This window comes from Balaenoptera physalus (assembly GCF_965194825.1).
Source record: "Balaenoptera physalus genome assembly, chromosome: 4".
In the NCBI taxonomy this organism is placed as follows: domain Eukaryota; kingdom Metazoa; phylum Chordata; class Mammalia; order Artiodactyla; family Balaenopteridae; genus Balaenoptera; species Balaenoptera physalus.
This window is the reverse complement of record NC_138891.1, coordinates 63,426,360-63,451,332: the sequence shown is the minus strand read 5'-3', so window position 1 is coordinate 63,451,332 and position 24,973 is coordinate 63,426,360. Positions and strand designations below refer to the sequence as shown.

The 24,973-nt window shown below is 41.3% G+C and overlaps 2 pseudogenes across 2 annotated transcripts in view; both read left to right on the top strand.

Annotated features, from left to right (window-relative positions):
• The window catches only part of LOC309659613, a 62,406-nt pseudogene that overhangs the window by 18,104 nt on the left and 19,329 nt on the right, over positions 1-24,973 (top strand). The gene's annotated exons all lie outside the window — the stretch shown is intronic.
• LOC309660653 (small ribosomal subunit protein eS10 pseudogene) lies at positions 16,181-23,459 on the top strand (annotated as a pseudogene). Its single transcript has one exon. The product of its transcript is annotated as a small ribosomal subunit protein eS10 pseudogene (transcript).

Genomic DNA, 24,973 nt, shown 5'->3' with positions numbered 1-24,973 from the left:
AGGAGAGATAAAAATGATCCATAATGAAATAATGTACATTTCGATATATAAATGCTCCAGCATAACTATATTAGAACACATAATAGAGTCAGATGATTGCATTCCCTTATATGAGTCATTTTGGATTTAAAAGTAAGAATATTGGAAGTGTTTCCTTACAATAAATGCAGAAGAATGAAAGAGAGTGGTTCCAATTATCATCAGAATTTAAATTAGTGTTAAGATATATAATAACACACCAGGCTCATTTGTATATGATAAGAGAAGGAAGGAATAACCTTAATGGAAACAGGAATAACATGTTAAGCAAATTATAGGCTGTCAAGGAAGAAAACATAAAGAACAATATTCTCATGACATTAGCCTTACTTGTGAGTAGTGAAGAAAAAAAAACCTTTTTGTATGACATGGAGGAAAAGAGTGATGAAATATCTCAGAGATCATATCTCCTGTCTTGAAATTTCAATACTCATTCAGTGCATGCATACTATTATTTAAAAAGACCTTGAAGATCATATACAATAAACCCAAAGATAAGGCGTATTTTAATATAATGGGATTCTCTCCAGGCCCCTGACCAGCCCTTGTTGCCAGACCTGAGTCTCAAACTGAGGCAGACTAAAAGGATAATAACACTTACCGTACAGGGTTGGTGCTATGATTAAAGATAATGTTTGGTAGCTCATACAACTCAATAACAAAAAAACAAACAACACAATCAAAAAAAGGGCAGAAGACCTAAATAGACATTTCTCCAAAGAAGGCTTACAGATGGCCAATAAGCCCATGAAAAGATGCTCAACATTGCTAATTATTAGAGAGATGCAAATCAAAACTACAATGAGATACCACCTCACACCAGTCAGAATGGCCATCATTTAAAAGTCTACAAATAATAAATGCTGGAGAGGGTGTGGAGAAAAGGGAACCCTCCTACACTGCTGGTGGAAGTGTAAATTGGTGCAGCCACTATGGAAAACAGTATGGAAGTTCCTCAAAAAACTAAAAACAGAGTTGCCATATGATCCAGCAATCCCACTCCTGGGCATACATCCAGACAAAGCTACAATTCAAAAAGATACGTGCACCCCAATGTTCATAGCAGCACTCTTTACAATAGCCAAGACATGGAAGCAACCTAAGTGTCCATCGACAGATGAATGGATAAAGAAGATGTGGTACATATAGACAATGGAATACTACTGATACTAAGTCATATAAATGAATGAAATAATGCCATTTGCAGCAACATGGATGGACTTAGAGATTATCAGATTAAGTGAAGTAATCAGAAAGAAAAAAGACAAATACCATATGATATTGCTTATATATGGAATCTAAAATATGACACAAATGAACTATTCTATGAAACAGAAACAGATTCAGACATAGAAAACAGACTTGCGGTTGCCAAGGAGGAGGGTAAGGGGGGAGGGATGGATTGGGAGTTTGGGACAAGTAGTTGCAAACTATTATATGTATGTATAACTGAACCACGTTGCTCTACACCAGAAACTAACACAACATTGTAGGGAATTCCCTGGCAGTCCAGTGGTTAGGACTCTGTGCTTTCACTGCCGATGGCATGGGTTCAACTAAGGTTGCACAAGCTGCTGCAGCATGGCCAAAATAAATAAGTAAATAAATATTTTTAAAAATTGTGAATCAACCATGCTTCAATAAAATAATTTTTTTAAAAAAAGATAACGTTTGGAACATGTATAGTTCATGGTGCCCTAAAGCTAGCCATTGTCATCAGTTTAGTCTTTGGGCCCCGTGTGCACACACGCACGCACACACACACACACACACACACACGTCTTTGGGCCCCGTGTGCACACACGCGCGCACGCGCACACACACACACACACGTCTTTGGGTCCCGTGCGCACGCACACGCACGCGCACACACACACACACACAAAGATGGAGAGATAGGATGTGTGCTTGCTTGAGTCTCCATGATTACATGGAAGGTGCTTGATTGAGTGTGTGTGGTCGAGTTTGCAGGAGAATCCCAGGTGACGCTGTTGCAGGCTTTTGACAGTGCAGGCCGGGTATGGGGGGATCACGGGAGATGGAGAGGACAGGTTGAACATAACTGAGTTGGAACTTGCTCAGTTGGGTATGTGGATACTTGTGTACAACATGCTTCAATATATTTACCTTTGTGCCTTTTTTTGATAGTACAGAGCTCTGGGAAAATAGTTTTTATTAACATCACAAAAATGCAGGGACTTCCCTGGTGGTCCAGTGGGTAAGACTCTGCACTCCCAATGCAGGGGGCCCGGGTTCAATACCTGGTCGGGGAACTAGATCCCACATGCATGCTGCAACTAAGAGTCCGCATGCCACAACTAGGAGTCCGCATGCTGCAACTGAGACCCAGCACGGCCAAAATAAATAAATAATTTTTCTTTTTAATTGCAAAAACTGCAGCCCTACATTTTACATGCTTGACTTTTGGACCCCATTTATTTCACTGTGGCCTGGGGTTCTTTCGCTTCATCGGGTGGTGGAGAATAGAAGCTGAATTGGAAGAGAAGACAAGAGGTCTTAGAGAAGTTAGCATTGGGACTGTATCAGAGTAACAGTGAAAATCCTGAAAAACGGCAAGGAATCCAAAATAAATAAAAGAAAACACAATTTTCTTTGCATTGTGCTAAACATCTGTTGCTAATTTTTTTTTAATGGCCTACAAACCTATGTTGTCAGCAAATTATAGCTGAGGCTCAATCTGTGGCACATACAGTGATATTGGAAAAGGGAATTATTGTTTCTATGAAATCATTTTCAAGGGTTGCGTTTTACTGTCAATGCCTCTGTATGAATTGTCATTAACTTTGAAAATAAATTTCCACTGTGGCTTTTTTATCCCTTAACCTCATCCATGTGAGCAGAGCGCTTCCTTGTCCCCCAGGGGGCTCTCGTCCACTAGAAATCAAAATTTCCTAGCCTGATCCCAACTCACAGCTGATGTTCAACAGCTTTCACCATCTCTTTGATTTTTCTTAGAACAGTATCATCAGAATTCAGTGGAATAAAAATAACATTTCAGTTGGATTTTTTCCTATCATCGTTCTAATAACCTATCGTTTGCTGGTAATTTGACTTTTTTTCCCCTACAATGTGTTGCTTACCCTATTTTGCAAGCCTTTATATTATTTCAAAATTCCAGCTTTCAAACTTTTCCTTTAAATCTCAGAAGTATGATATGCTATCAATTTTATAAATGTGTTTCTTTGTAAAATCTTCACTTTATCTTGATGAGGGGGCGTCACTGTTTATTAGAAAAGAACTGCAGAGTTGGCATGTTCGCAAGGGTTCAACGTGGGCAGATACAAAACCAAGTTTTCAATATTCAGCTGAATATTGTTGACTCTTTTCCTTTACATTTGACATTTTGTCATACAGGCCAAATCACTATATTCCTATGTAAATGCAGAATCACCATGAAGATGACAGTTAAAAGGCGGACAGATTTGGTGACTCCAATAATACAAGAGGATTGCCGTCAGCAGCTTCTCAAAATGGTGAACTCTGAAATAAAACACAGTACAATCTTTCCTTGATGTATGCCGTTGTTGCTTCCCAGGAAATCTGCTATTTAACTAAACCTTGCCAATAAAACCAAAAAACATAGAAACACTTTGTGTTCATTTGTAAAATGGAATTAGTTCTGGGCTCAAATAATTATAAGCAGGTTTTTCACCTACCTAATTCCAGGTTCAGTTAGATTCTAGAATTGGATCATTATAAACAGGTTTTTCACTTCTATTTAAAAGTCCTGAGGGACACAGGAGAAATCTTTTGTTGTGCCAGTGTGGCCCCACTAAATGCCGGCAGTAACCCCTATTCATTATGACCAAAAAAAAAAAATACAAATTTCCAAAATTCTCTGGGGAGCAGTAGTGCCCTGCAGAGGACCACTAATTTTTATGAAGATACAATTGCACATCTGTGGTTTATGATCTAAGTTACACCTGATTTACATAAAAATATGGTCACTCAAACATGATCAGGGCTGTTTTAAGAGCTTTATGAGGCTCAGTCCCTTACTTTGGAGGCCCTACCTTAATTATATCAAGCATTTAAAATGCACCCTCATCCTACAGTAAATATACTAATAGCAAGACTGGCTATGTGCCATGCACCATTCTAAGTATTTTACAACAACCTTCTGAAGTAGGCACTATTATTATTCCCATTTTGCAGATGAGGAACAGGCGCAGAGAGGCTCAGTGACTTGCCCAAAATCACACAGCTCCTAAGTGGGGGAGCCAAAATATTATACAAAGCTAGGCACTCTGATGCGGACATACTATGGCCTGTGTAACTCTTGTAGAGTTTGTATTTGAGAATAATTTAAGACATCACTTATGAGTTAGTTGAGTTGCAGATGACTTAACCTTTGTCAATTTCAGTTGTGGAGTTTTTGTTTAGTGTTTTGAGCCAGTCATTTAATTTGAGGTCTCAAACATCCTTGTAAGGTCCTTAAAAGGCCCCCAGACCTCATACTAAGCCTGCACTGTTGAAAGCCTACAACAGCACCTTCCATGCAGTCAGGGAGACCCACAGCAGCACTCACCTTCTCTCTCCTGGTTTTTAGTGTGTAGCTTCTAGAGCACCATGATCCATGCAATTGTCATCTCTAATCTTAGCACCACCCTGTAGGATAAGTGTTATTATCTCAATTTATGCAAGAGGAAACTGGTATCAGAATAAGTGACTCATTCAATGTTCACATTGCCTAAGAAATGACAGAGCTGAGAATTCAATCCTGGTCCTTAGGGGTCCAAAGTCTCGGCCCCCGTGATCTCAGTTTGGGCCCCATGGGGCTTTCCTGTCTCTTTGCCTAACACTCCTTCCCTAGTAATGGAACCTCAGCAGGTTTCCAAATGTCCTGCCACCCAGTTCCCATCAGCAAGAGGCACAGCTACTAATTCTTCCCCTACAGCCACTGTCATCCCATTTCAGAGCCGATTAAGCCCTCAGACTCTCATTAGAGCAAAGCCAACTACAGAGGTTGTTCTGGATGGGGAACTCGAGAAGACGATGTTCTCAATGCCAGACCTCACCTGCTCCTCTTTTCCTGGGCACTAAAATCACCCATCACTTCTCCTGACCATGCTTTTTTTTTTTTTTTTTTTTTTTTACGAACAAAAAAATTTTATTGAAGTATAGCTGAATTATAATGTTGACCATGCTTCTTAGAGTTCCCTTTCCCCACAACCCCAGAGGCCATGACTGCACAAAATTTCCCCTCATCCTGGTTGCCTGAACCCCCGAGGGTTCAAAGAGCATGGGGAGCAGATGTTACCAGCTGGTTCCCCTCACTCGAGACTGAGATGGACTCCACGGGCCCTTCACCTGGAGGCCTCCGAGAATGAGGCTGAAACAACCAAATTTTATTGGGCATGTGGTAGAGAGAGCTGAGAGAAGCTACGGTGTGGGGACCCAGGAAGAGAGAAGCAAACAAGAGATCCCTTGCAGAGCCAGAGAGAGGGAGCGTGCATGTGCACAAAAACAAGAGAGAGGAACTCAGTCCCTGCCTTTCTGGTCCCCAAATCCTCCTGAGGTCTCCTACCCTTCCAATCCTTAGGCCTCATGAAATCTGCCAGTATCCTTCCAATAGATTCCTTTCTTGCAACCAAAGTTCCCTGCATCACCTGCTGAGCCCCACTGCAGCCTCAGGTGCTGAACCTCAGGGAGGGAGCAAAAAGGACCAACTCATCAGTCCCAACCCTCTCACCCCCATCCGGATCTGGGATCTGGCAGGTGGTGGCACTTAAGTGAGTTTTCTGAGGGCCTGTCACCTGTTCACCTCTGAGTCACAAACACTCCAATAAATGATATGGAGTTGAGAGTATGGGAACAATCTATTAAATAAAAAATATAGCAATGCCATAAAGGCTGGACTAACTCTGAAAAAAAAGCTAGAGGCTAGGAGACCAGAAATTTCAGTACAAAGTGAAGATGCTCCAAAATGAGACTAGGAAAAATTTGACAAAACATAGCATTTTCAAAGAAATGCTTCTGGTGTTTAATCACAGAACTGCTGCAAAGGGCAGAGAAAACCTTCAAAAGTTTATTCCAAGGGGAAAAAAATAAAGAGGAACCAAATTGGAATAGGTGTTGGGACACTAGAAATGAAAGGGTTAGGGGTGTGGAGTTTGAATCTTAATGCGGCAGACATAAAAATAGAATATAGAAGACAACTTGCATATGATAAATACATTTGGGAACTATCAACTTGAAACCATGAAAATAGACGTATTCTACCTGAAAATAAGTATGGTGTGGTTTGTAATATTTTTTAAGGTTACCAACATTTGGAGAATGTGATGAACAGTATAAATCCTCTTCCCAGGTAAAAAAAAAATACTCATAACACAAAAATACACATAATTTTGCACATAATTTCAGGAGGTACTCAGACTCCAAATACAGCAAAGACAGTCGGGAATTTAGAGCCAATGAGCAGAGTGAGGAGGTCAGTGGATAAAAAAATTACTAAGAATAATTTGATTGGACATCAAGGGTAGAAGTATTCTTGGTAGGCAAGCCAAAGTGATCAGATACCAAGGATAGGGGTATTCTCATAACACTAACTTAGAGTTTCCCTGGTGGCGCAGTGGTTAAGAATCCGCCTGCCAGTGCAGGGGACACGGGTTCGAGCCCTGGTCTGGGAAGATCCCACATGGCGTGGAGCAACTAAGCCCGTGCGCCACAACTACTGGGCCTGTGCTCTAGAGCCCGTAAGCCACAACTACTGAAGCCCACACGCCTAGAGCCCATGCTCCACAACAAGAGAAGCCACTGCAATGAGAAGCCACTGCAATGAGAAGCCCACGCACCGCAATGAAGAGTAGCTCCCACTCGCGGCAACTAGAGAAAGCCCACACGCAGCAGCAAAGACCCAATGTAGCCAAAAATAAATAAATAAAATAAATAAATTTATTTTAAAAATAAATAATACACTAACTTAGTAGATTCTTTGCTAAAACAGGGCCTTAACTGGGGTGGTCTACCTTACAGCCCCTCCAGAATGCCCCAAGTCTAGCCCCACTGTAGACCCCAGCCCACTTTGCTCTAGCTAAGCCCTGTCTGTTGACTGCCTGAATCTGCTCCCTGAGGTCCTCCTTTCCATGTTCACTTTGCCACTTCCAGACTCTGGAGACTCAGCAGTGACACAGATGGTTCAAGGCCTGCCCTGCCCTACCCACTGGATGGTACCTCTCAGTTCAGAGTCTTATCTATTTACCTGAGCTTGCTGAGCCCGCACAAGGGAACATCACACAACCAATAAAGTGATGATCGCCTGAGGATCTGGAAATATAGCCACAATCTACGTCATGGAGAGCAGGTATGTAGATACTCTTGTAACTAGACATGTCTCCACAGGAAACAGCCTAGTAAGCAACATGGCTGAATTTTCTTTCTGTCTCTTTTTTGGCTTAAACATTGTTCTGGTTTTCCTACTCACCAAAACTTGTGTGAATTTCACAGAGACAATGATAAAGAAAGCAGACACCAAAGAGCAGATACTATATAATTCCATATACGTGAAATTAAAAACAAGGAAAACCAATCTATGATGATAGGAGTCAGAAGAGTGGAATTTCTGTGTTGACTGGGAATAGAACAAGAGAGCTCTCTGGGATGCTGGAAATGTTCTCTCTTGATCTGGGGCGTGATCACGTGGGTTTATACATATGCAAAACTTTCTCAAGTAGTACCCTTAAGATTAGCGCAGTTAATTGCATATAATTTATACCTCGATTAAAAAGCACAAAAACATTTATTATGGGTTCTTCCCTTCCACAACAGTATTTCCTGACTGGGTACACGTTTCCCCTTGCTGATCTGTCTTCTGGAATTCCTGGGTCCTTTTCCTCTTCCCTGAGCCTGGAGATTTTCCTTTCTGGAAGCTCTGTCTGGAGCTGAGAGCTACCAAATGGAGTAAAAATACTCTCAATCAAGGGACTCCAGGTTCTCTGTTCCATGTGCCAGTTATCAGGTTATTGCCTTTCAGCTCCAAGACTGTTCCTCGGTGATAATGCACCTGGACCTTAAAATATTTCTCCTTTGCCAGCTGGCCAGATGCTAAGCTTTCTCAGTAGTGGGCTCTGGAAAGAGACTGGGGGAGGAGGGGGCCAGCTTTCCAGGTTCCAGCGTGCTCCCCTGGGCAGCCTCCCGCAGCATGAGGCTTCTGCAGCACCTGGTCCAGCTACGTGCATGGTTTCTGTAGAACCTAGCAGCCAGCAGCACCGGCACTTCTCCCTGGGCAGCTCCCCTCAACCCCCAGGGAACTGTTCCTCAGTGACTCCAGCTAGCACAGCACCTCAGCAGACCTCACCATCCAGGGAGCCCTGGCTGCACCTTCTTCAGTGAGGTCTGGATCCCAGCCTGTGGAGGGAGACCCTCTTGCAGATTGCTCCTTCTTTCTGTCTCTCTCAGCTCTAGGTGTAGTGACCGCTCCCTATATCCGCTACTACTGTATTCATCTGAGTTTTCTCCACCAATTACTAGCCAGCCTTTCTTTATCCCAATCCCCTGTTATACTTAATGATTCTTTACATTAAACTTTCCCTGTTCAAGTCACTGTGCGGTTTCCATCTCCTGACTGGACCCTGACTGATACATTCCCCTTGTGGGGTTTGGGGACGTGGGGTTTTTACAGATAGAAGTAGCAATTGTCGGAGTGGTGATGCACTGAGGTAAAAGGCTCTGCTACCACATTGCTGGGTGATCCTGGGTATCTCAGTCCATTGGACCGCTATAACAAAATACCATAGACTGGACAGCTTAAACAGCAGACATTTATATCTCACAGCTCTGGAGGCTATAAGTCCAAGATCAGTGCCAGCATGGTAGAATTCTTGGTGAAGGCCCCCTTTTGCAGACGGCCATCTCCTTGCTGTATCCTCACATGGCAGAGAAAGAGATCATCTCTCTTGTGTCTCTTCCTATAAGGGCATCAATCCCATTCATTAGGGCTCCACCCTCATGACTAATCACCTCCCAAAGACCCTACCTCAAAATAGCACACTGGGGGTTAGGATTTCAACATATGAGTTTTAGAAGGGGACACAAACATCCGGTCCCTAACACTGGGAAAGTCACTTTTCCTTTCTGGCCTCGGTTTCTCCTGGGATGAAAAGGGGAATGTGTCTGCTCATCCTCCACTACCTTCACAGAGAGGTTGTGAGAATAAAGTGGAAGCACTGTGAGCTCCTCGGTGGACAGGTGCTGCTGAAATTCCCGGAGCTATTCCACCTACTAAAGTGGCTTGCAAAATTGACTGTTACGTAAAGATCTCTGCATTAATCAATTGCCACCCCTCCCACTGCAGGGAGGGAAACAGGGGTGGAGGAATACAAGAAGGCCTAGAGACTTCTGGAGACAAGCAGGGGTGGCAGGACCTCTGGGAGATTCAAGGCAAGGGCAGATGTTAAGACCTACACCCTGTCTCTGCCCTCAGATTAAGCTGATAGTCGGGGTTCACTTAGCTTCGTATCTGTGACACTGTTCCCCAGCACACATTTGACACTGACCAGTGCTGAAATGGGATGCTCTTGTACAGGATCTCCGCACTGTGCAATTCCAGGTGGCGCCATGCACGTCACAGTTTTGCAACTGGCCCTCCCTGGTGTTGTGCAATGTACAGCCTGTGCAGCCATACGCAGTAGCCCTGCCCAGTTGAGGGAGGCTGAGGCCGTGGCCACACACTCCCTGTGGGTCATCTTCTCTGAGGTCCTGAAGGGAAGGCCCTTCAAGCAAACTGATGACACAAGGAACTTGCACCAGGCCTCCAGGGGCCACAGAACAATCATACTGATTTCCACCTGACTGTCCTTTACCACCCAAAGGGCAGCATCTTCCCTGGTTCCCGTCCCTGCCTGTAGTTCTTCCACCAGTACCTCCAACTTCGGGCTTACAAAATTCCTTATCGATTAGCATGATGTATCACACGTCATTACTTCAGAACGAGGAACCCATCTTATGTCAAAGGAAGTATGAAATGGACATAGGATCACAGGATCTATTGCTCTTACTGTGTTCTTAGCATCTGGAAACAAACATCGGAAGAGAATGTTGGAATGGCCTGTTAAAGTCTCATTTAAGGCACAGGTTTCAGGGCAACACCCTGCGGGGTTGAGGTGCATCCTCTAAGATGAGGTCTGGGCACTGGCCAATGGATGATATACAGAGTTGTTTCCTCTGTAGCTGTTCAACATGCATCCAGGAACCAAGAGGGAGAAGTGGGATTGATCCCTCCCACCATCAATCCCTGTGGCCTACTTTCAGACTTTGTGATTCCGGTACCTACAGCCTTATGCTCTGTTGTATCAGAAGATCTGGCTCTCATAGTAGGGGAAGGAGGGGAAAACTTCAGACAGGCATACCATAGGGTCTGAAGCTACACCTACTACCTGGACCCTTGGGAATCCCATGCTGATAGACCAATAAGGATAGGTTACGGGCAGGCAGGAGTGATGATTGACTCTGAAAGCCATGAAGAGTTAGAGTAGCTATATGATGGGGGACGGAAGGACTACAGCTGAAACACAGAGGTTCCATGCCCAGTGATAATGGTGAGCAGTCAATTACTGCAACCACTGCCCGACAAAGGCAAGGTAGCTAAGGCTCAGATCCTTTGGGATGAAGGACTAGGTCTCCCCACCAGGCAACCAACCCACACCAGTCAAAGTGCTGGCGACAAAGAGGGAAATCTATGACGGTGATGGAGAAGGAGATGATAAATACCAATTTCAGTTTTGGGACCAGCTGCACCAGTGGGGACCACAGCTTGTTCTACTGACACCCTTATATTATGTTCTTGCAGAGATTGTAGCTGACCACATTTTGATGGGGTCTCTGTGGTGGATTGGACTTGATGGAAGGCAGGAACAGATCTGAGTGATACAGGAGCCCTCTTGTGCACCACTTCAAATCCTCTTGGCCACAACTCTTACTCCAGCCACTGCTTTGGCAACCAGTTTTGCACAGACTTCACCCAGTTCTTAGCCTGCACAACCTGACTGTGCCTTGCCTTGGGCCCTTGCTCCCTTACTCTGAATATCCTTCCGCCCTGTGTCTCCTGGACCCTTCTCCTACATTTCTGCCCTCTTCTTCTCATTAGCTCTTTTGGTTCCTTGTGCCCTGTAAATATAGGTTCTCCCCAGAGTCCGCTCTTTGGCTCCCTTCTTGGTGTACACATTCTCTCCATACAAACTTGTCTATTCACATTGCTCTTATCTTTATTTTTATTAAGCTATTTCCCAGATCTCCAACTTTACTCCTGTATTTCAGATCCACACTTTCAACAGCTGGCTGGAGACCTGCATGAGGAAAACCAACCAACATTCCAACTCAGGTAGTTCTTGCCAGAGAATGATTATTCTTTTGCTTATATGAGAGTTGTGGATTCTACATATTTAAAGTATTCTATATTTTTAATAAAATGATAAGGAAAGCACACACACACACACACACACACACCCCACTCTTGGGATCCTGAGCCAGGGGAGCTGGCAAGCGTCCCTCCAGGACCCAGAATTCTCAGTACCTGATTTTGTTCTCCACCCTTCCTCCACCACGCATTTCATAATCATTCTGTAGATTTACATTCACCAGTAATCAAAGCCAACAATCTCAGTCATGCATCCCAGTTTCTGCCTTCATCTCCTATATTTCTAGCTCACTCCCCCATTACCAAACTCCAGCAATGCTTTGCCCCACAATGACCTAAGATCCACTGATCCTACCACCTTTCCCAGTGCCTAGATCCCTAGATGTCCCCTCTTCCCTCCTTGCCAAATTTAATTTCCTCACCCAATTCTTATAATTTCTCTCTTTATCACAATCTAATTCCTTTGCACCTCTTTCACTTTGTGATACTAACTTAGAAAAATGACAGACCAGGTTAAATCCAGCCCTCCACCTACTCTACACCTGCCCTCATGCACCTGAACCTGGCTGCAGAAAAAGATGCAAAACTGCTGACTGTTTTCTCTCTAAATCCATGACATGAACCTCAAGCACATCTCAGCTGTAGCCAGGCAATCATCCAATACATCCTAATCCTATAGCCCTGAATGACGACTTCTTCACCTGTCTTCCCCTCAGACCTCCAACACCTTCTTTAGCTTCACTCTTTACTTGTGACCTTGTTTCCCGTTTTACTGAGGAAATGAAATTTGCCAAAAAAGAACTGTCCTGGACTCCCACCTACCACATCTGTGCCAGCACACTCTGTATTACCTCCTTGATTATAGGTAAACCATCTGTGGTCCTGACTAAAGCCAATCCCTCCCTTATTCAAGGACATCTCTGCAGTAAACCTACCTTCTCTCTCACAGCATCAGATTTTCCCTCTCTACTCTTTCCCATAAACATACAATCACACTATTATTTCTCCCATTTTCTTTTTTCTTTTTTAACATCTTTATTGGAGTATGATTGCTTTACAATGGCATGTTAGTTTCTGTTTTATTACAAAGTGGGGCTTCCCTGGTGGTGCAGTGGTTGAGAATCTGCCTGCTAATGCAGGGGACACGGGTTCGAGCCCTGGTCTGGGAAGATCCCACATGCCGCAGAGCAACTGGGCCCGTGAGCCGCAACTACTGAGCCTGCGCGTCTGGAGCCTGTGCTCCGCAACTGGAGAGGCCACGATAGTGAGAGGCCCACGCACCGCGATGAAGAGTGGCGCCCGCTTGCCACAACTAGAGAAAGCCCTCGCACAGAAACAAAGACCCAACACAGCCAAAAAAATAAATAAAATAAAATAAAAGAATTACAGGGGTCTACATCTTTAAAAAAAATAAATAAAATAACAAAGTGAATCAGCTATACATATACATATATCCCCATATCTCCTCCCTCTTGCGTCTCCCTCCCACCCTCCCTATTCTACCCACCTAGGTAGTCACAAAACACCGAGCTGATCTCCCTGTGCTATGTAGCTGCTTCCCACCAGCTGTCTATTTTACATTTGGTAGCGTATATATGTCAATGCTACTCTCTCACTTCGTCCCAGCTTACATTTCCCCCTCCCTGTGTCCTCAAGTCCATTCTCTACGTCTGCATCTTTATTCCTCTCCTGCTCCTAGGTTCTTCAGAATCTTTTTTTTTTTTGATTCCATATATATGTGTTAGCATATGGTATTTGTTTTTCTCTTTCTGACTTACTTTACTCTGTATGACAGACTCTCAGTCCATCCACCTCACTACAAATAACTCAATTTCGTTTCTTTTTATGGCTAAGTAATATTCCATTGTATATATGTGCCACATCTTCTTTATCCATTCATCTGTCGATGGACACTTAGGTTGCTTCCATGTCCTGGCTATTGTAAATAGAGCTGCAATGAACATTGTGATACATGACTCTTTTTGAATTATGGTTTCCTCAGGGTATATGCCCAGTGGTAGGATTGCTGGGTCATATGATAATTCTATTTTTAGTTTTTTAAGGAACCTCCATACTATTCTCCATAGTGGCTGTACCAATTTACATTCCCACCCACAGTGCAAGAGGGTTCCCTTTTCTCCACACCCTCTCCAGCATTTGTTGTTTGTAGATTTTCTGATGATGCCCATTCTAACTGGTGTGAGGTGATACCTCATTATAGTTTTGATTTGCATTTCTCTAATGATTAATGACGTTCAGCATTCTTTCAAGTGTTTGTTGGCAATCTGTATATCTTCTTTGGAGAAATGTCTGTTTAGGTCTTCTGCCCATTTTTGGACTGGGTTGTTTGTTTTTTTGACATTGAGCTGCATGAGCTGCTTGTAAATTTTGGAGATTAATCCTTTGTCAGTTGCTTCATTTGCAAATATTTTCTCCCATTCTAAGTGTTGTCTTTTTGTCTTGTTTATGGTTTCCTTTGCTGTGAAAAAGATTTTACGTTTCATTAGGTCCCATTTCTTTATTTTTGTTTTTATTTCCATTTCTCTAGGAGGTGGGTCAAAAAGGATCTTGCTGTGATTTATGTCATAGTGTTCTGCCTATGTTTTCCTCTAAGAGTTTTATAGTGTCTGGCCTTACATTTAGGTCTTTAATCCATTTTGAGTTTATTTTTGTGTTTGATGTTAGGGAGTGTTCTAATTTCATTCTTTTGCATGTAGCTGTCCAGTTTTCCCAGCACCACTTATTGAAGAGGCTGTCTTTTCTCCATTGTATATTCTTGCCTCCTTTATCAAAAATAAGGTGACCATATGTGCGTGGGTTTATCTCTGGGCTTTCTATCCTGTTCCATTGATCTATATTTCTGTTTTTGTGCCAGTACCATACTGTCTTGCTTACTGTGGCTTTGTAGTATAGTCTGAAGTCAGGGAGCCTCATTCCTCCAGCTCCGCTTTTCTTTCTCAAGGTTGCTTTGGCTATTTGGGGTCTTTTGTGTTTCCATACAAATTGTGAAATTTTTTGTTCTAGTTCTCTGAAAAATGCCTTTGGTAGTTTGATAGGGATTGCATTGAATCTGTAGATTGCTTTGGGTAGTAGAGTCATTTTCACAATGTTGATTCTTCCAATCCAAGAACATGGTATATCTCTCCATCTGTTTGTATCATCTTTGATTTCTTTCATCAGTGTTTTATAGTTTTCTGCATACAGGTCTTTTGTCTCCCTAGGTAGGTTTATTCCTAGGTATTTCATTCTTTTTGTTACAATGGTAAATGGGAGTGTTTCCTTAATTTCTCGTTCAGATTTTTCATCATTAGTTTTTAGGAATGCAAGAGATTTCTGTGCATTAATATTGTATCCTGCTACTTTACCAAATTCACTGATTAGCTCTAGTAGTTTTCCGGTAGCATCTTTAGGATACATATATAGTATCATATCATCGGCAAACAGTGACAGCTTTACTTCTTCTTTTCTGATTTGGATTTCTTTTATTTCTTTTTCTTCTCTGATTGCTGTGGCTAAAACTTCCAAAACTATGTTCAATAATAGTGGTGAGAGTGGGCAACCTTGTCTTGTTCCTGATCTTAGTGGAAATGGTTTCAGTTTTTCACCATTGAGGACAATGTTGGCTGTGGGTTTGTCATATATGGCCTTTATTATGTTGAGGAAAGTTCCCTCTATGCCTACTTTCTGCAGGGTTTTTATCATAAATGGGTGTTGAATTTTGTCGAAAGCTTTCTCTGCATCTATTGAGATGATCATATGGTTTTTCTCCTTCAATTTGTTAATATGGTGTATCACGTTGATTGATTTGCGTATATTGAAGAATCCTTGCATTCCTGGGATAAACCCCACTTGATCATGGTGTATGATCCTTTTAATGTGCTGTTGGATTCTGTTTGCTAGTATTTTGTTGAGGATTTTTACATCTATGCTCATCAGTGATATTGGCCTGTAGTTTTCTTTCTTTGTGACATCTTTGTCTGGTTTTGGTATCAAGGTGATGGTGGTCCCGTAGAATGAGTTTGGGAGTGTTCCTCCCTCTGCAATATTTTGGAAGAGTTTGAGAAGGATAGGTGTTAGCTCTTCTCTAAATGTTTGATAGAATGCGCCTGTGAATCCATCTGGTCCTGGACTTTTGTTTGTTGGAAGATTTTTAATCACAGTTTCAATTTCAGTGCTTGTGATTGCCCTGTTTATATTTTCTATTTCTTCCTGGTTCAGTCTCGGAAGGCTGTGCTTTTCTCAGAATTTGTCCATTTCTTCAAGGTTGTCCATTTTACTCATATATAGTTGCTTGTAGTAATCTCTCATGATCCTTTGTATTTCTGCAGTGTCAGTTGTTACTTCTCCTTTTTCATTTCTCATTCTATTGATTTGAGTCTTCTCCCTTTTTTTCTTGATAAGTCTGGCTAATGGTTTATCAATTTTGTTTATCTTCTCAAAGAACCAACTTTTAGTTTTATTCATCTTTGCAATTGTTTCCTTCATTTCTTTTTCATTTATTTCTCCTCTGATCTTTATGATTTCTTTCCTTCTGCTAACTTTGGGGGTTTTTTGTTCTTCTTTCTCTAATTGCTTTAGGTGTAATGTTAGGTTGTTTATTTGAGATGTTTCTTATTTCTTGAGATAGGATTGTATTCCTATGTACTTCCCTCTTAGAACTGCTTTTGCTGCATCCCACAGGTTTTGGGTCGTTGTGTTTTTGTTGTCATTTGTTTCTAGGTATTTTTTGATTTCCTCTTTGATTTATTCAGCGATCTCTTGGTTATTAAGTAGTGTATTGTTTAGCCTCCATGTGCTTGTATTTTTTACAGATTTTTCCTGTAATTGATATCTAGTCTCATAGCGTTGTGGTCAGAAAAGATACTTGATATGATTTCAATTTTCTTAAATTTATCAAGGCTTGATTTGTGACCCAAGATATGATGTATCCTGGAGAATGTTCCATGAGCACTTGAGAAGAAAGTGTATTCTTTTGTTTTTGGATGGAATGTCCTATAAATATCAATTAAGCCCATCTTGTTTAATGTATCATTTAAAGCTTGTGTTTCCTTATTTATTTTCATTTTGGATGATCCGTCCATTGGTGAAAGTGGGGTGTTAAAGTCCCCTACTATGATTGTGTTACTGTCGATTTCTCCTTTTATGGTTGTTAACATTTGCCTTTTGTATTGAGGTGCTCCTATGTTGGGTGTATAAATATTTACAATTGTTATATCTTCTTCTTGGATTGATCCCTTGATCATTATGTAGTGTCCTTCTTTGTCTCTTGTAATAGTCTTTGTTTTAAAGTCTATTTTGTCTGATATGAGAATTGCTACTCCAGATTTCTTTTGATTTCCATTTGCATGGAATATCTTTTTCCATCCCCTCACTTTCAGTCTCTATGTGTCCCTAGGTCTGAAGTGGTTCTCTTGTAGACAGCATATATATGGGTCTTGTTTTTTTATCCATTCAGCCAGTCTGTGTCTTTTGGTTGGGGCATTTAATCCATTTACATTCAAGGTTATTATCGATATGTATGTTCCTACTACCATTTTCTTAATTGTTTTGGGTTTGTTATTGTAGGTCTTTTCCTTCTCTTGTGTTTCCAGCCTAGAGAAGTTCCTTTAGCATTTGTTGTAAGGCTGGTTTGGTGGTGCTGAATTCTCTTAGCCTTTGCTTGTCTGTGAAGGTTTTAATTTCTCTGTCAAATCTGAATGAGATCCTTGCTGGGTAGAGTAATCTTGGTTGTAGGTTTTTCCCTTTCATACCTTTAAATATGTCTTGCCACTCCCTTATGGCTTGCAGAGTTTCTGCTGAAAGATCAGCTGTTAACCTTATGGGGATTCCCTTGTATGTTATTTGTTGCCTTTCCCTTGCTGCTTTTAATATTTTTTTTGTATTTAATTTTTGATAGTTTGATTAATATGTGTTTTGGAGTGTTTCTCCTTGGATTTATCCTGTATGGGACTCTCTGTGCTTCCTGGACTTGATTAACTATTTCCTTTCCCATATTAGGGAAGTTTTCAACTATAATCTCTTCAAGTATTTTCTCAGTCCCTTTCTTTTTCTCTTCTTCTTCTGGGACCCCTATAATTCGAATGTTGGTGTGTTTAATGTTGTCCCAGAGGTCTCTGAGACTGTCCTCAATTCTTTTCATTCTTTTTTCTTTATTCTGCTCTGCAGTAGTTATTTCCACTATTTTATCTTCCAGGTCACTTACCTGTTCTTTTGCCTCAGTTATTGTGCCTTTGATTCCTTCTAGAGAATTTTTAATTTCATTTATTGTGTTGTTCATCATTGTTTGTTTGCTCTTTAGTTCTTCTAGGTCCTTGTTAAACATTTCTTGTATTTTCTCCATTCTATTTCCAAGATTTTGGATCATCTTTACTATCATTACTCTGAATCTTTTTCAGGTAGACTGCCTATTTCCTCTTCATTTGTTTGGTCTGGTGGGTTTTTACCTTGCTCCATCATCTGCTGTGTGTTTCTCTGTCTTCTCATTTTGCTTAACTTACTGTGTTTGGGGTCTCCTTTTCACAGGCTGCAGGTTCATAGTTCCTGTTGTTTTTGGTGTCTGCCCCCAGTGGCTAAGGTTGGTTCAGTGGGTTGTGTAGGAAGGGACTAGTGCCTGTGTTCTGGTGGATGAGGCTGGATCTTGTCTTTCTGGTGGGCAGGTCCATATCCAGTGGTGTGTTTTGGGGTGTCTGTGGTCTTATTATGATTTTAGGCAGCCTCTCTGCTAATGGGTGGGGTTGTGTTCCTGTCTTGCTAGTTGTTTGGCATAGGGTGTCCAGCACTGAAGCTTGCTGGTCGTTGAGTGGAGCTGGGTCTTAGCATTGAGATGGAGATCTCTGGGAGAGCTTTTGTCATTTGATATTACGTGGAGCTGGGAGGTCTCTGGTGGACCAATGTCCTGAACTTGGCTCTCCCACCTCAGAAGCACAGGCCTGACACCCAGCCGGAGCACCAAGACCCTGTCATCCACACAGCTCTAAAATCAGCAACAAGACAAGGATGCCCACTCTTGCACTTCTATTTAACATAGTATTGGAAGTCCTCGCAGAATTTATTGGATACAGTGAAAGCAGTGCTCAGAGGGAAATTTGTGGTTGTAAACACCTTGGATGAGCTTAACCATAGACTGGTCACAGCTGAGGAAAGAGTCAGTGAGCTTGAATACACGTCAGAATTTCCCAAACTGTAGAGGACAGATGGTAACAACTCTTCTCCCATTTTCAAAGAAAAACTCTTGATCCTTCCTTCCCTTCCAGAAACCATTCCATTTCTCTGTTCCCCTTCATAAAAAAGCCACTTGAAAGTATTACTTGTACTCATTGTCTCCAATTCTCTATTGAATCCACTTCAGCCAGGCTTTTGCCTCTATCACACTATGAATGTCTCTGAACAAGGTCACCAGTGACTTCTGTGTTGCAAAATCCAATGATCGGTCCTCAGTCCTCATCTTACTTGACCTATCAACACACCTGGCACAGTTCATTGCCTCTTCCTCCTGGAAATACTCTCTAGCAAGACACCACACTCTCTGGGTTTTCCTCCTTCCTCACTGGCTGTTCTTTCTCAGCCTACTGGTTCTTCAATTTGTATTTCTTTACTTTGGAGTACTCCAGGGCACTCCTTCACTTCTTCCTCTATACTAACTCCTTTAGCAATCTCGTCTAATGTTATGATGTTAAATATCTTTTTTTAAAACATTCAACATTTTTAAAAATTGAAATATAGTTGATTTACAATATTGTGTTAGTTTCAGGTAACATGTTAGTTTCATGTCCAACAGGCACATGAAAAGATGCTCAACATTGCTAATAGTTAGTCTGATGCAAATCAAAACCACAATGAGATAACACCTTACATTGGTCAGAATGGCCATCATCAAAAAGTCTACAGATAATAAATGCTGAAGAGGATGTGGAGAAAAGGGAACCCTCCTGCACACTGTTGGTGGGATTGTATATTGGTGAAGCCACTATGGAAAACAGTATGGAGGGTCCTTAAAAAACTAAAAATAGAGCTACTGTATGGTCCAACAATCTCATTCCTGGACATATATCCAGAAAAGACGAAAACTCTAATTCAAAAAGATACATGCACCCCGATGATCATAGCAGCACTATTTACAATTGCCCAGATATGGAAACAACCTAAGTGTCCATTGACAAATGAACGGATAAAGAAGATGTGGTACTGTATGGCACACAAACATGTAAAGACAGGGAAATATGTTCAGTATAGCACATAACTACATTTTAATTTTAGTTTATTTTTAATTTTTATTGGCATATAGTTGATTTACAATGTTGTGTTAGTTTAAGGTGTAGAGCAAAGTGAATCAGTTATACATACATATATATCCACTCTTTTTTAGATTCTTTTCCTATATAGGCCATTACAGAGTATTGAGTAGAGTTTCCAGTGCTATACAGTAGGTCCTTATTAGTTATCTATTTTATATATAGTAGGGTGTATATATCAATCCCAATCTTCCAGTTTATCCCTCATCCCACCCTAGTAACCATAAGTTTGTTTTCTACATCTGTGACTCTATTTCTGCACATAACTACATTTTTGTTAAGGTAAAGACATTTTCAACATTACATTATGTAGGATGTGGAGTTTCAGCTCCAGGGGTAAGTGCAGGGTCTTCAGTTCCAGCCTCCCCCATGAGTTCTGCTGTGAACTGCAGGTAGACGCTCATTCAGTTCTCAGGCCCAACCACATCCGGCTGCCATCTGGCCAGGAGCAATGGTCAGGATCACATCTACCTCCTGGTGGTTCTTATAACCATAGAACAACCATCTTCTTTCCTTTCCTAATGGGGATGCTTTTCTTTTAAACATTTAAAACTCTAACAGAAGAGATTTCTAATTAAAAATAGCAGACTAAACATCTCTGTTTATTTCCATTCCCTCCCACATCCTCGCTAAAATTAAAGTGAAGGACTAAAAAATGGATAAACCTACAGCCACAAGAGAATGAAAGGCGGTCCATCAGCTGATAAGAGATTTTGACAAAATTCTAGAAGACAGGAAGCAAAAGAAGGAGTGACAAGTAAAGTAGCAGAATAAAGGAAACTGCAGATTACAATACTGGCACAGAGAAAAATTACAGAAAAGAGCCGTTTAGCCCTACAGAATGTCAGAGAAGTTCAGTTCTCTAAGGAATCAAGTAGAGTAGAACAGCGGAGGGCAAGTAGGGTTGAAAACAAGGAGGCTAATTAAAATCTATATAGAAAATAAACAATCCCCCCATTCTCCCCTTCCTCCAGTTCCCCTGGGGTCAAACCAGACATCCATCCTTTAGGGAGGAGAATAGAGTTTCTTTCCCTACAGAAATGAGTGGCCCAGAGAATAGAACTGCATATTATGGCATTAGAGGATCCCCCAGCATAATGGCCAGCTCCCGTACAATCACCCCGAAGCAAAGCCCACCCCCAACTCAACACACACACAAAGCTCCTGATATGCTTTTTGTGCCATGCTCTTAAATAGGAGCAGTCAGTCAAGAATCACTAGAAATTTGAGGAAGGCTTCCAAAATAAATAAAATCAAGATTTTAAAAAATGACTCAACTGAGTTCCCATGGAATACTGATAGTTTCTTACATCCAAATCTCTTCACACAATCACCAAAACCCATACAAACTAACAAGGAGAGCAACTCAAATCACATATAATCTATATCTATACCATAACTACAAGGCAGAGATTCCACAAACTTTAATTTACATGTAAGAGGCAAATTAAACATATGATATCAGCAAAGCTGGCTCCAGAGCTCACTCCAGAGCTCTAACTAGAAAGTCAGGTGAAGACTGCAGGGAAGAAGGATGGGTTCAGGGGAATTCTAGCAGTGGAAGAACATGAATAAAAGTCACCACTTCAAAAAGAGAGGGTCTCACCTTGAGTAGAAGAATGCTAAGAATCCTTCTCCAGCTCCAGCCCCGGATGCAGCAGCTATCTCGATGTTGATGCCCAAGAAGGACCTGCTTGTCATTTATGAACTCCTTTTAAGGGAGGGGGTGATGGTGGCCAAAAAAGATGTCCACATGCCTAAACGCACTGAGCTGGCAGACAAGAATATGCCCAGTCTTCACGTCATGAAGGCCATACTGTCTCACATCACCAGGCTACAGGAAGGAACAGTTTGCCTGGAGACATTTCTACTGGTACCTTACCAGCAAGGGTATCCAGTATTTCTGTGATTGCCTCCATCTGCCCCCTGAGACGGGCCTGCCACCCTGCACTGCAGCCGTCCTGAGACTGGCCACAGCCCAAAGTTCTGGAGGGAGAACAACCTGCAAGACTCACACAAGGGGAAGCTGACAGAAACGCCTACAGACCAAGCATTGTGCCCTCTGGTGCCAAAAGGAGAGCTAAGGCCAGGCTGGGTCAGCAACTGAATTCCAATTTAAAGGTGTGTTTGTTTGGCCGTGGATGTGGTCAGCCACCTCAGTAAATCTGGAAGAGATTGTTTAGTGTTGAATAAACCTGTAGGAAGGAAGGAAGGAAGGGAGTGAGGGCGGGAGGGAGACTGAGATTAGGTCTGCCACCTGGCAGGCCAGAGCACTGGCCACTGAGGAATCTAGGAGAGGCTCAAAAATGCACAGAACCAAAAATAACAGTCTTGGAAAGCCTCCACTCCTAGGGAGAGGAAGACTGCTTAGAAGGGGGAAGCATTACTTGGAGACTGGGAAATGGTGGAAAGTAGAAGTCCTACAGAAACAAAAGAAAATTGAGGAATCAGAAAACACACTAATCTCTCCCTCAGAAAAGCACAATCTATTAAAGAAATTTCACTCCACTTATCAATAGAAGAAGGCATTCCTGAACTAAGAACCTTAGTAAACTACCCAAGCCCTTTACCTCTCCCCACAAAGAAACACCTGTTATTAGCAGGCCGGGAAAATTCAACACACTTTTAAATAAACAAATCACAGGCAGCATCTATACCAAGCCACTTTGAGAAGAAAACAATAAGTGAGATGCTAATATGTTCAGCTGATGAATTTATTCCCCTCCAAAACAACAAAGAAATGGATGAAAATCGTGACACAATATCCAACAGCAATTAAATATTATTAAATAGGCATTTGAAGATATAAAACACCAAAATTCAAATTTTCTGGATAGAAATGGACAAAAACCAAGATGTGAAATGAGTTAATCAAACTCAGGAAAGAGACAGAAGAAAAAGTCAAATAGAAATATATACAGAGAAGCAAGAAGAACTACAATCCTGCAGCCTGTGGAACAAAAACCACATTCACAGGAAGATAGACAAGATGAAAAGGCAGAGGGCTATGTACCAGATGAAGGAACAAGATAAAACCCCAGAAAAACAACTAAATGAAGTGGAGATAGGCAACCTTCCAGAAAAAGAATTCAGAATAATGATAGTGAAGATGATCCAGGACCTCAGAAAAAGAATGGAGGCAAAGATCGAGAAGATGCAAGAACCTAAATGTCCATCATCGGATGAATGGATAAAGAAGATGTGGCACATATATACAATGGAATATTACTCAGCCATAAAAAGAAATGAAATGGAGTTATTTGTAGTGAGGTGGATGGAGTCAGAGTCTGTCATACAGAGTGAAGTAAGTCAGAAAGAGAAAAACAAATACCGTATGCTAACACATATATATGGAATCTAAGGGGAAAAAAAAAAGGTCATGAAGAACCTAGTGGCAAGATGGGAATAAAGACACAGACCTACTAGAGAATGGACTTGAGGATATGGGGAGGGAGAAGGGTAAGATGTGACAAAGTGAGAGAGTGGCATGGACATATATACACTACCAAACGTAAAATAGATAGCTAGTGGGAAGCAACCGCAGAGCACAGGGAGATCAGCTCTGTGCTTTGTGACCACCTAGAAGGGTGGGATAAGGAGGGTGGGAGGGAGGGAGATGCAAGAGGGAAGAGATATGGGAACATATGTATATGTATAACTGATTCACTTTGTTATAAAGCAGAAACTAACACACCATTGTAAAGCAATTATACTCCAATAAAGATGTTATAAAAAAAAAAAGATGCAAGAAATGTTTAACAAAGACCTAGAAGAATTAAAGAACAAACAAACAGAAATGAATAATACAATAACTGAAATGAAAACTACACTAGAAGGAATCAATAGCAGAATAACTGAGGCAGAAGAACAGATAAGTGACCTGGAAGACAGAATGGTGGAATTCACTGCTGCAGAACAGAATAAAGAAAAAAGAAAAAAAGAAATGAAGACAGATTAAGACACCTCTGGGACAACATTAAACACAACAACATTCGCATTATAGGGGTCCCAGAAGGAGAAGAGAGAGAAAGGACCCGAGAAAATATTTGAAGACATTATAGTCGAAACTTCCCGAGCATGGGAAAGGAAACAGCCACCCAAGTCCAGGAAGCAAAGAGAGTCCCATACAGGAAAAACCCAAGGAGAAAACACCGAGACACATAGTAATCAAATGTGCCAAAATTAAAGACAAAGAAAACTTATTGAAAGCAGCAAGGGAAAAACGACAAATAACATAAGGGAACTCCCGTAAGGTTAACAGCTGATTTCTCAGCAGAAACTCTACAAGCCAGAAGGGAGTGGCATGACATATTTAAAGTGATGAAAGGCAAGAACCTACAACCAAGATTACTCTACCTGGCAAGGATCTCATTCAGATTTGATGGAGAAATCAAAAGCTTTACAGACAAGCAAAAGCTACAAGAATTCAGCATCACCAAAGCAGCTCTACAACAAATGCTAAAGGAACTTCTCTAAGTGGGAAACACAATAGAAGAAAAGGACCTACAAAAACAAACCCAAAACAATTAAGAAAATGATAATAGGAACATAAATATCGATAATTACCTTAAACGTGAATGGGTTAAATGCTCCAACCAAGAGACACAGGCTCTCTGAATGGATACAAAAACAAGACCCATCTATATGCTATCTACAAGAGACTCACTTCAGACCTAGGGACACATAGAGACTGAAAGTGAGGGGATGGAAAAAGATATTCCATGCAAATGGAAATCAAAAGAAAGCTGGAGTAGCAATTCTCATATCAGATAAAATAGACTTTAAAATAAAGAATGTTACAAGAGACAAGGAAGGACACTGCATAATGATGAAGGGATCAATCCAAGAAGAAGATATAACAATTATAAATATATATGCACCCAACATAGGAGCACCTCAATACATAAGGCAACTGCTAACAGCTATAAAAGAGGAAATCGACAGTAACACAATAATAGTAGGGGACTTTAACACCTCACTGACACCAATGGACAGATCATCCAAACAGAAAATTAATAAGGAAACACAAGCTTAAAATGACACAATAGACCAGACAGATTTAATTGATATCTATAGGACATTCCATCCAAAAACAGCAGATTACACTTTTTTCTCAAGTGCGCATGGAACATTCTCCAGGATAGATCACACCTTGGGTCACAAATCAAGCCTCAAGAAATTTAAGAAAATTGAAATCATATCAAGTATCTTTTCTGACCATAACACTATGAGACTAGAAATCAATTACAGAGAAAAAAACGTAAAA